Genomic DNA, 11,255 nt, shown 5'->3' with positions numbered 1-11,255 from the left:
TAAAACAAGAGTTGTTTGAACTAAGGAAAGACATGTAACTAGGTCAAATTACACTGTATAAGAAGATTAAATTGCAAGTTACCCACATAATTACTGATTTCAAAGGAAATATAATAAAGTTATTTAACTAAACCAAGAAAAACCCAATAAAATAAATTAGAAGGAAGGTCATATGGTAAATGTATTTTTAATTTCTTGAGGAAACTCCATATTTTTTTTTCAATAGTGGTCGAACCAGTTTACATTCTCACAAAGAGTATACTGTTTTATATGTTTACTGTGTTATTTAATGCATAGATAATGATCTCATATATTTATTGTGAAATAAAACTTTTAACATTATAAAACATCCTTATTTATTTCCATTAATATTTTTTTTGCTTGTATTCTTCAGTGTCTGCTTCCAAGATAACTTCTGTTTTTATATTGTCTCCATTTATTTGGTAAATCTTGATTCATTTCTTTATTTTTAAACTTTCAATCACTGCAATTTAGGTATGGTTCTTATCTTGTCTTTTGGATTTTTCTTTAGGAACTAATTATAAAATATCTATTTTTTAGTCAATTTAAACTTACTGACATTTATTGATATGATGGATATGGTTGGTCTCAATTCCAGAATACCTTTTGTTTTAATTACTTTGTGTTTTATGTTATACACTATATGAGTACATCAGTATAATTGAAAAAATATAAATAAAAATGAAGAAATATAAATCAGAATTTTTTTTTAAAACTCAGAACTATATTGTCAAATTGAAAATCAGGAGAAAAATGTTTTAAGCATGCTTTGATCCAAACTTTGCAACAAGATCCATGTAAGATAATTTTATCCTTAGTGAAAATAGCTAATGCTGTCCAGTTGTAACAAAAATAAAATATAATTCTAAATAATTAAAAATATATGCATGCAGTATTAAATCTCTCATTTTAAATATAATGATATGAGAATAAAAGCTTTTAGCCAAAAAATTGGCTTCACCTATTTCTGATGAATTGATGTAATATTTGCTATCTACTGGGTGCCCATTTTTCTAAATCTTGCTCTACTCTAGCTGGAATAGGACATACTTGATTTTATTTCTTGTTCTCAAGACTCAGAAAAGATCAACATTCAATAAGTGTTTTTATTTGTTTGTTTGTTTGTTTAGTGAATGAATTACCTTTTTCTTAAATTTTCTTATTTCAAAAACTAGGCCAAGACTCATTACTTCATTGTCATTGTTATTGTCATTATCATCAATTTTAAATTAATTGGATTCAGTGTTCTCTAGATAAATGATTGTGGTTGCTGACAGTGAAATTTGAAGAGTATCGGGTAAGCCCTTTCACCAAAAACATTTCCTTGATTCTGCTAGCTGATTTAAAGGTGATATTTTCTTTAAACCTGCTTTATATGGGTCTGGAAATACTTTTAGTCTTAGAAGGCAGGTGACCTCTTCTTTTTTATGAGAACTCCTTTGCAGAAAACTTCAATATTCCATAGATTTGCTGGAGCATGGAATTGGTATGGAATAAAATATCAGATAAAATAGAAGAATAGTATAATTTTGCAAATTAAATATTCAAGATAAGTAAAACACTTTATGAAGTTGCAAGCAATGATTTGTATAAAAGAGAGAAATATTTCAAAGTAACTCTGTCATCAATCTTCCCCCATAAAGTAAGTCTTTTCTGTTCCAGTGTCACATAGATCATTTTGCCAATCTAATTAGTAGTCTGAGTGAGTTTTTTCCCTGAAAAGACTTTTGGCTTAACTTTTATGTTTTCTGGCATGATGATATATCCTACTCACATTGAGACAAAGGTTATAAAGCATTTTTATCAGTATTTCTCCTAAAATATGTATTTTTCTGACAATGCTCACAGTGAGGGTTTAGGGAGGCAATCTGATAACTCCTCTGATTAATTATGTTCTCTCCAGATTTTATTCATTTCTTTTCTTTTTTTAATTTTATTTAGAAAATTAAATTTGATGGTGTGACATTGATCAATAAGAGTACATAGATTTCAGGTAAGTATTTCTATAGCATTTCAACTGTTGTGTAGAGTGCCCATTACCCAACGTCAAGTCATTATTTTGTCACCATATATTTATACTTTGCTCCCCTGCCTCCCACCCTCCTCTTCCCAAACCCTTAGTCCTGGTAACCACTTCACTTTTTATCTATATTCATGAGTCTCAGTTTTATATCCCACCAATGTGTGAAAGCATATAGTTCTTAGTTTTTTTCTGATTTACTTATTTCACTCAGTATAATGGTCTCAAGGTCCATCCATGTCATAAATGGTAATAGGTCATTATTTCTTATGGCTGCATAGTATTCCATTGTGTGTGTGTGTGTGTGTGTGTATATATATATCACATCTTTTTTATCCAATCCTCTATTGTGGGACACCTTGGTTGTTTCCATGTCTCGGCCACTATGATTAATGCTGTGATGAACCTGGTGTGGGGTGTATGTATCTTTATGTACCAATGTTTTTAAGTTTTTGGATAGATACCCAGTAGAAGGATTGCTGGGTCATATGGTAGTTCTATTCTTAATTTGTTGAGGAACTACCATAATAACTGTACCAGTTTACATTCCCACCAGCAATGAATGGGGTTCTTTTTTTCTCCACAGCCTCTCCAACACTTGTTATTACCAGTCTCATTGATAATAATAGCCAATCTAACCTGTGGTGTGGTATCTCATTGTAGTTTTGATTTGCATTTCTCGAATAGCTAGTGAGGATGAGCCTCTTTTCATATATCTGTTAACCATTTGTATGTCTTCTTAGAAGAAGTATCTGTTCAAATCTTTGCCCCATTCTTTAATTGTATTGTTTGCTTGATTAATTCAAAAGTAGCCAGGGTGTGTTGGTAAGGTTGAATACAATAGAGTTTGATAGCATTTTGGGGTTAATGAACCAGCTCTATAATATACTTAGGTTTTGGTTATACAACTATGTATGTTTGTCAAAACTTACAGATCTACACACTAAAAAGGGTGAATTTGTCTGTATGTAAAATGTACCTTTGTAAAAGTTGGAAAAAAAATGTTTTCTCATTAGTCTAATAGGAAAATATTTTATTAAAAAAAAGAATAGTTGAGCCCTACTCACTAGAACTTAAGGTGGTTACTAAATAAATTAGAAACAGTCAAATTTATTTGATTTTTAAGAGTAATTAATAAAATAAAAATGCATGCTATATCTGGATTTCCAGACACTATTATAAAGTCCTATTATTCTCCTAGGGAAAAACAGAATCAGAAAACCACTGGCTAAATTTAGGTTATTTCCCCCCCCCCCCACAAAATTGGTTTATTGCTTTTAGAACAAAATCAGATGTTCTTGGAATCTTGTCTAATGAAGAAAACACTTTGAAATATTTTCAGAACTTTTCTATAAACACTATTTTGTGTACAATGAAGTAGACACATCAATATATAAAACTTTCCAGAGGCAAGTGCCTGTGCTGAGTGGCACAGCTTATACCCATGGGGACCCTTAGCTATCCTATTTGATGCATCTAACTCAGGGGTCGGGAACCTATGGCTCGTGAGCCAGATGTGGCTCTTTTGATGGCTGCATCCGGTTTGCAGACAAATCTTTAATAAAAAAATAATAATGTTAAAAATATAAAACATTCTCATGTATTACAATCCATTCATTTTCTACTGCTCATGTTCATGGTTGCAGGTGGCTGGAGCCAATCACAGCTGTCCTCCAGGACAACACCAAATTTTTATTGGATAATGTGTAAGGTACACGGGTCACTGTATGGCTCTCATGGAATTACATTTTAAAATATGTGGCGTTCATGGTTCTCTCAGCCAAAAAGGTTCCCGACCCCTGATCTAACTGCTTAGAAGTGGGGCCTGCGTTTGCAGCTGGTATGCTGAATGTCAGGTGTGACTTCCTTGCCTTGATGTCTAAGGTGTTCCTTCTTCTCCGGCACCCTCTTACTGCTCTTCCTCACCACCCTGCTCTTCACAATCTTTTAAGGGACCCTCTCTTTTGTGAATGTGAATTTCCTGGCTTCTTCTTCATCCTTAATTTCATTCAGCTTTTGAAAGAAAAGTGAATGGTCCAGAAAACAAATAGAGGTAGAACCTCTTTGCTTAGGCATTGTAAGGATAGTCCAACACATCACCACCAGTGAAGTCAGCCTGTGATAGCTGGGATTGTAATCACCTCCGACTGATCCGAGTTCTCAGGGTACAACTGCAGAACAGCTCGGGCTGCACAAACCAGCACAAAATAAACAGAGGAAAACAAACACAGTATGGGCATTTGGCAGGCATGTCAGACTTCTTGTTAGCATTACAGAGCCACTGCACAGCAGAAATACTGATACAACCATAAAAGAAGTCCAGTTTGAAGGGGATGCTCTGACCCATGTCCCCCAGAGGCAGCTCTGGGATTATTATTAGGTTATTTTTAATAGGTCGATTTATTGTGACTACATCGATGCTGACAAATGAATTGGCATTACTGTGATAGAAATTTACTACTGGGGCAGTTCCATAGTCCTGTCCTTAGCTCCATTTTTATTTGTATTAGTGCTTTGGATTCAGCCTGAAAGGTTTCCTCTATGTGTAGATCACAGTATTGGGTGTGATATAGACTATGTTCAATATCAAAATAGAAATTCAAAAAAGAAATCCTTGAAAAATTGGAAAGGTGAAATGGACCAACATATATTTATATTTATATTTATTTATCATATAATGCTTCAGAGAGACAGGTAACACTCATGATAAGAATTATATAAGGATAGATTTGATTGCCCTGAGAAGCAGTGCTTTCCTCTGAAAATTGTTGGAGTATAATTTGCTGAAAGCCAGATCGTGGTTACAAGGAAAACAAGGACTAACAACATGGCTTAACAAGCAGGAGTTAAGGCAGGGGTCTCAAACTCGCGGCCCGCGGGCCGCATGCGGCCCGCCGAACAATTTTGTGCGGCCCGCAGACTAATCCACGAAGTTCAAAATATTTTGGATAAAATTAAGTAAGCCTAGGGGCCTACTTGTATTTTTCATTTCTCTAGCATCCTAGCTAGATATTAGCTTAGTTAACAGCAGTTGTGATGCGAACTACAGTTTCTGGTCGTTTTGTGACACTGAGTAAACTGCATGTACGATTGTGCTTGTTGTACTGATTTTTTTTTGTTTTCAACTGCAGTGAGAAAAGTGTTGCGTAACAGTTGCCTTTTTGTAGACCTAGTGCGGCCCGCCAAACGGCTGTGATCTTGCTCTGTGGCCCACATGCTGAGTTGAGTTTGAGACCCCTGAGTTAAGGGATCTTCCAACTCTGAGAATTAAATATTTCTGAAGTGCTCTCCATGAGTGGATCATTATTTCCAGCTTTGCAGTGAGTGCAAATTAGCACGGAGATCTTTAAGTCTCTCTCGATTATGCTATTCCATCACATACTGTGTTAGCTCGACCTACAGAAGATGTCAGGAATCTGACCAATGCTCAGCGTCCCTACCTTCACCAGCCTGGTCTAAGCTCACCTCTGGTCTGAATTCCTGTCCCTGACAGAGCTCCCCACTTCTTCTCTGCCCCCTTCAGACTCACCTCAACAAGACAACTTCCTTATTATCCTCAGACATGCTGGGCAAGCTCCAACTCAGGACCATTGCTTTTGCTGTTGCTTTTCTTGAAATGCCCCTCAGCCAGATTTCAGCCTGGCTCCTTAGCTCCTGCATGTCCTTACTCCAATTCCCTTCTTGGAGAGGCCTTCCCTGTGCACGTGAACTAGAAGTTGACTCTCTATACTGACTCTTCACACCTCTCTCTTTATTTCCTTCTCTTTAGCATTTATCACTACCTAATATTACACATGCATTATTTTAAAATCTTATTTGTGTGTCTCCCCACCAGCCTGTAAGTCCCATAAATTTTATCAGTTTTGTTCTCTGCTGCATTCCCAGTGCTTAGAACAGTGCCTGGCACAAAGTTGGCTATCTATACATGTTTGTGGGAGGAATAGAAGAAATGATTAAAATCCATAATAGGGCCAATCATATTATTAAGCACTCATTGGGGACGTGGAACAATGCTAAGCATTTTGCATGCTAATGTGTTCCTGAGTCCTCATGACAAATGACAACTGAGCCACAGGTAAGAGATGAGGAAACCAAGGTTCAGAGAAACCAGGGAAATTGTCGATGGTCCCACAGCTGGTCAGTGCTGGGCCAAGATAACATTCAAGGTTTCACAGTTCCACCATTGCCAGCTCACTAAATCAAAGCATATCCCACCTTAATCTTATTATTGTCCTCAGCTTAATCAGAGGGCTGAGGCTATGAAGAATTGGCCTGTGAACTGTAATTCTTTTAGAAGAGCATTTGAATGATTGGACACATTTTTCCAACATGGGTTTTTTTGGTACTGCATCTGAGGGAAGTCAAAAAAAAAAAAAAATCCAACAACTCTGAGTTGCCATGGTAATGGAGAGCAGCTGCTCACAAACTCATTTCCTGTGGAATAATACTCTCTTCTCCCTGGTTTTAGCTGGGAACAAATCTGGTAACTTGCTATGATATGGATTTTGCCAGTGCTGACATTTCTATTTAGATCTATACCTGATATGTTCTTTTCTCCTTTTCACTTTAAAAGTTAATTAGCCACAGAAAAAAATTTAGAAGAGAAAATTCATAATCACCCAGCCCAACACAAATTCATTGTTATTTATTCTAATGTTAGTTTCACAGAGGTCAATTCTGGTTCTGCTATCCACTAACTATTTGACATAGGGCAAATGTCTCATACTTAATGAGACCATATAAATCTCAATTCCCAATGTTGTTAATAATCATTATTTTGTTTTTAGTTTTATCTTTCTTTTTAGTATTTATATTTGAGGATTAAATATGGTATGCAAGTTTTTACTTTCTTAGGAATGTTTGTCTGATTTCGTTCTTTTCTTCATGTTGTCCCTTAACCTGTCACCCCACAGATGTTACTGTCTCCCAGTGAGCACCTTTAGAGGTACATTGAAAATGTTTAATTATAAATACATATACATACATACACACACATATATATACATATATATGTATATATATATATGTATATATATATATATATAACCAGCAGAAACATAGTACTGATATATGAAAGCTAAAACTCTCCCTGTGACCTTGGCTTCCCCAAGTGACAATCTGTTCAGTCCTTTGCTTCTCTGCATTGTGAGTGCTAAGTACACAAAGTGTCTCTATGCCTCAAGAATCAAAACATCTCCTGAGGTTCAAGGATCTGTCTTTCATACTGTACTGCACTTAGAATTTATACCCCCAAAACTTATGTGTCCAACATCCTTAAACCTCTGTCTTTCATACTGTACTGCACTTAGAATTTTATCCCCAAAATTTATGTGTCCAACATCCTTAAACCTCTGAAAGCTAACATCCCAGCTCTGTCCCTTGTTAGCTGTGTGAACTTCAGTGCCTTGGTTTTTTCATCTCTAAAATGTAGATAATAACAGGTATAATTTCATAATTGTTGTCATCATTAAATGAGATAATAAACAGACATTCTCCACATGGTAGTTGGCAAATACTGTTCACACACAAGATGAACACCTGAGCCTGTCCTCAGGAGATAGTAAGAGGAAAATCTTAATTGCTTTCTCTCACTACTCATCATATTTTCCTTTTGCACTTTCAGAATATTTAGTCCATTTATCTTCCTTAGCTTATCTTTACAGAAAGACCCTTATTTTTGGCTGATTCTTTGGCTTATTTGTTTTTTCTCCGTCTCTGTAATCATTACTTGTATTGCTACCTCCGTATATCACACATGTGTGCAAAACTTTGATGTGAACAAATTTTACCTTCTGTTATACCCCAAATATTTACTGACCATATTGTATGTTGCCATACACTGTTCCCGGCACCAGATATCTTTGAGGAGATCAGCTAACGTTTCTCCAGTTTTATAGCTAGTAGATGCTAAATGTCCTCAGTGTTCAAATACCTCCTGTTCTGTGTTCTTTCTCTGTTTACAAAGTCCTCTGTGCTGAGTTCCATCCTCACTGGATTTATCTTTATGACCTTAACCTGATGGTTTAACCCAAACTAACATGCTTAAAAGTGATGCCACTTAATGAACATTTAATTTAGTAAACATTTATTGGATGCCTACTTAATGGCAAGCTCTATATTGTCTCCTCTCTCTCTCTCTCTCTCTCTCTATATATATATATATATATAGAGAGAGAGAGAGAGAGAGAGAGAGTAAGAGACAGCAGTCTACAGGAATATGAGCACCCTCTTAAAGGTTCAACGCAATAATACTTCATATGTGGTTATATGCATTTTAAATTGTGTGCCAAGTGCACAACAAAAGGGAATTGTTGCCAGTGGGGTTGTTAATTCTGCTTGAAGTATTAATTTAAGTTATTAACTTGTTACTAGTCACTAATTCTTTGGTGATTAATCATGGAGATGCTGATAAAGTCACAATGCATTTCAGAACATTAATTGAGTCCTCTGTGAAACCAGGTAGACCTATGACTACATCACATAGATGCTAAAACAACCACACAGGATAATTCATATAGAGTTATTTTTAAAAATGCATATAACCACATATGAAGTATTATTGCGTTGAACCTTTAAGAGGGTGCTCATATTCCTGTAGACTGCTGTCTCTTACTCTATATATTATATATATATATATATCTATATATCATATAGTCATTCTGCAAAAGCCTTCTAGAAAATAATACTTTACCCAGAGGGTATCAGTTGACAAATCAGGGTGGGCTGGAAATATTTAGATTGGGTGATAGTACAGGAGGTAAACTTTTAAACACCATTTTTAAGCCTCATTGATAGGCATTACTCTATTGCACACTGGATTTGTCAACCCTTGATGCCATGTTTTGAGCTGACATACGTTATGATTGTGATCAAAGATATTCAGAGAAAGAAAAAGAAATGATCATTTCTAAAGTCAAGGAAGGCCATGCCTTTCAAAAACAAAGAAGAGATCCAAAACATTCAAATGCCATTTGCTTAAACTAAATTGTGTGCCAAGTGCACAACAAAAGGGAATTGTTGCCAGTGGGGTTGTTAATTCTGCTTGAAGTATTAATTTAAGTTATTAACTTGTTACTAGTCAAGCATCTATCTTAGAGATGTCTCCCCTTCATAGCATTAGTGTCATATAACGCTGCAAGCTAAACTAATCTAGTTGTCTTTTGGGTTCTAAAATCCACCATACATTAAAGATTCTATCTGAGTTTCCACCCTCATGGAAGAGCTAATGAACCAGAAGCTTTTCTAATTTCAGTGAGCACTACATAAATGGAGTGTTCACTCTGTAAGATCCATTCTTAATAGGATAAAATCACTCTGGGCAAATAAAACTCATAGCACTTTCTTCTAATTGATGTTCAAGTGTCACCTACTTCTGTGAGACAAGATTACAATAAATTAGTGTTGTTTTAAGTTTGTGTGTGATGCTCTGCTGAGACGAAGAGATTTGTTCAGACTCTCAGAATTTGTCCTTGCCAGTTAACCTCTATTAACTTTCTCTCTACCTAGTCTCTCAGGAGCATTAACATAAAAATATGCAAGGATTATAGAGTATTCAAATGTCAGACTCTAATACCCTTAAAGCTAAAAAAAAAAAAAAAAAAAAAAAAAAAGAGTCCTAACTTGCCATACAAGATTCCTACCTTCACCGTGATGAACCATAATACAGACATTTTAAAACAGCACTTTGGCACGTCCCAAAGTGAGTGGTGATAGTTGATTTAGTTCACATGTTCCCAAACAGAATCTCTAAGACTTCTCTGTGGACAAGTTAGCCTGTAAGATGATGAATTTTTTTTGCATAGGATCGATATTTCATGCTCTAAGTTTTCTCAGAGTTGACTGAAACCAGACATTATTGGTTACCTACCCAAGACATCCATCCCCCTCATCTGTAAGTTAGAAATTGTAATTAGAGTCCTTTGTAGAGATGCAGTGAAGATAGGAAGCAAAGCATACAGAGTACTCAGCCAGAGGCTGTCCACAGTGAGATCTCACAATGACTGTTCACATTAGCATTAGTCTAGATTTAAAACAATTACCAAACTTTTCTCAATTCAGATTGTCTTGATGCCTCCAAAATTGCTTCAGGAAAGGTGAAAGGGTAGAGATAACAGCACAGAATTCTTCAGAATGCTTCCCTCAGTTCTAGTTCTAATTCTTTGGTGATTAATCATGGAGATGCTGATAAAGTCACAATGCATTTCAGAACATTAATTGAGTCCTCTGTGAAACCAGGTAGACCTATGACTACATCACATAGATGCTAAAACAACCACACAGGATAATTCATATAGAGTTATTTTTAAAAATGCATATAACCACATATGAAGTATTATTGCGTTGAACCTTTAAGAGGGTGCTCATATTCCTGTAGACTGCTGTCTCTTACTGGCAGACATGATCTTCATCACTTTTCACAGCCGAATGCTATGTGGATAATTTTCCCAGCTCTGATGTCTCAGGCTGGGATGCCTGGCTTGGGGTTTAGGCCCTACACTTCTCAGGGGGGACCTGCCCCAGCTGAGATATCCTTCCAGAACCTGAGCTCGACGTGGGGCCAGCTCTTTTTGTGTCTCCCCTTTTCCTACCAGTATTAATGTGGCATCTTCTGTAAATCTTTGGTTATAAGACTCCTCATTTAGCCTTGATTTGATTTTTCAGGATGATTGTTTTTAAATTTAGTTGTAACTCCACTTTGGTCCTGAGAGGCGGTGAGTGTAATATCCACTTAGTTTCCTGCCATTTTGGGAACCTCCCCTCTTTTTTTTTTTTTTCTTTTTCTGAAGCTGGAAATGGGGAGAGACAGTCAGACAGACTCCCTCATGCGCCCCACCGGGATCCACCCGGCACGGCCACCAGGGGGCGATGCTCTGCCCACCAGGGGGCGATGCTCTGCCCCTCCAGGGTGTTGCTCTGCTGCGACCAGAGCCACTCTAGTGCCTGGGGCAGAGGCCAAGGAGCCATCCCCAGCGCCCGGGCCATCTTTGCTCCAATGGAGCCTCGCTGCGGGAGGGGAAGAGAGAGATAGAGAGGAAGGAGAGGGGGAGGGGTGGAGAAGCAAATGGGCGCTTCTCCTGTGTGCCCTGGCCGGGAATTGAACCCGGGACTTCTGCACGCCAGGCCGACGCTCTACCACTGAGCCAACCGGCCAGGGCACCTCCCCTCTTTTTATAAATTTATATATTATTTATTTCCATTCTCTTTTTGATAACTA

The 11,255-nt window shown here is 36.9% G+C and overlaps 1 pseudogene; it reads right to left on the bottom strand.

The window, feature by feature from the left end:
- Nucleotides 1-3,853: 3,853 nt before the first annotated feature.
- Nucleotides 3,854-5,701, bottom strand: LOC136386258 (probable 18S rRNA (guanine-N(7))-methyltransferase pseudogene; annotated as a pseudogene).
- Nucleotides 5,702-11,255: the final 5,554 nt, after the last annotated feature.

This window comes from Saccopteryx leptura, chromosome X (assembly GCF_036850995.1).
Source record: "Saccopteryx leptura isolate mSacLep1 chromosome X, mSacLep1_pri_phased_curated, whole genome shotgun sequence".
Classification (NCBI taxonomy): domain Eukaryota; kingdom Metazoa; phylum Chordata; class Mammalia; order Chiroptera; family Emballonuridae; genus Saccopteryx; species Saccopteryx leptura.
Note: the sequence above shows the minus strand (reverse complement) of the source record. Positions and strands in the feature narration are given on the sequence as shown.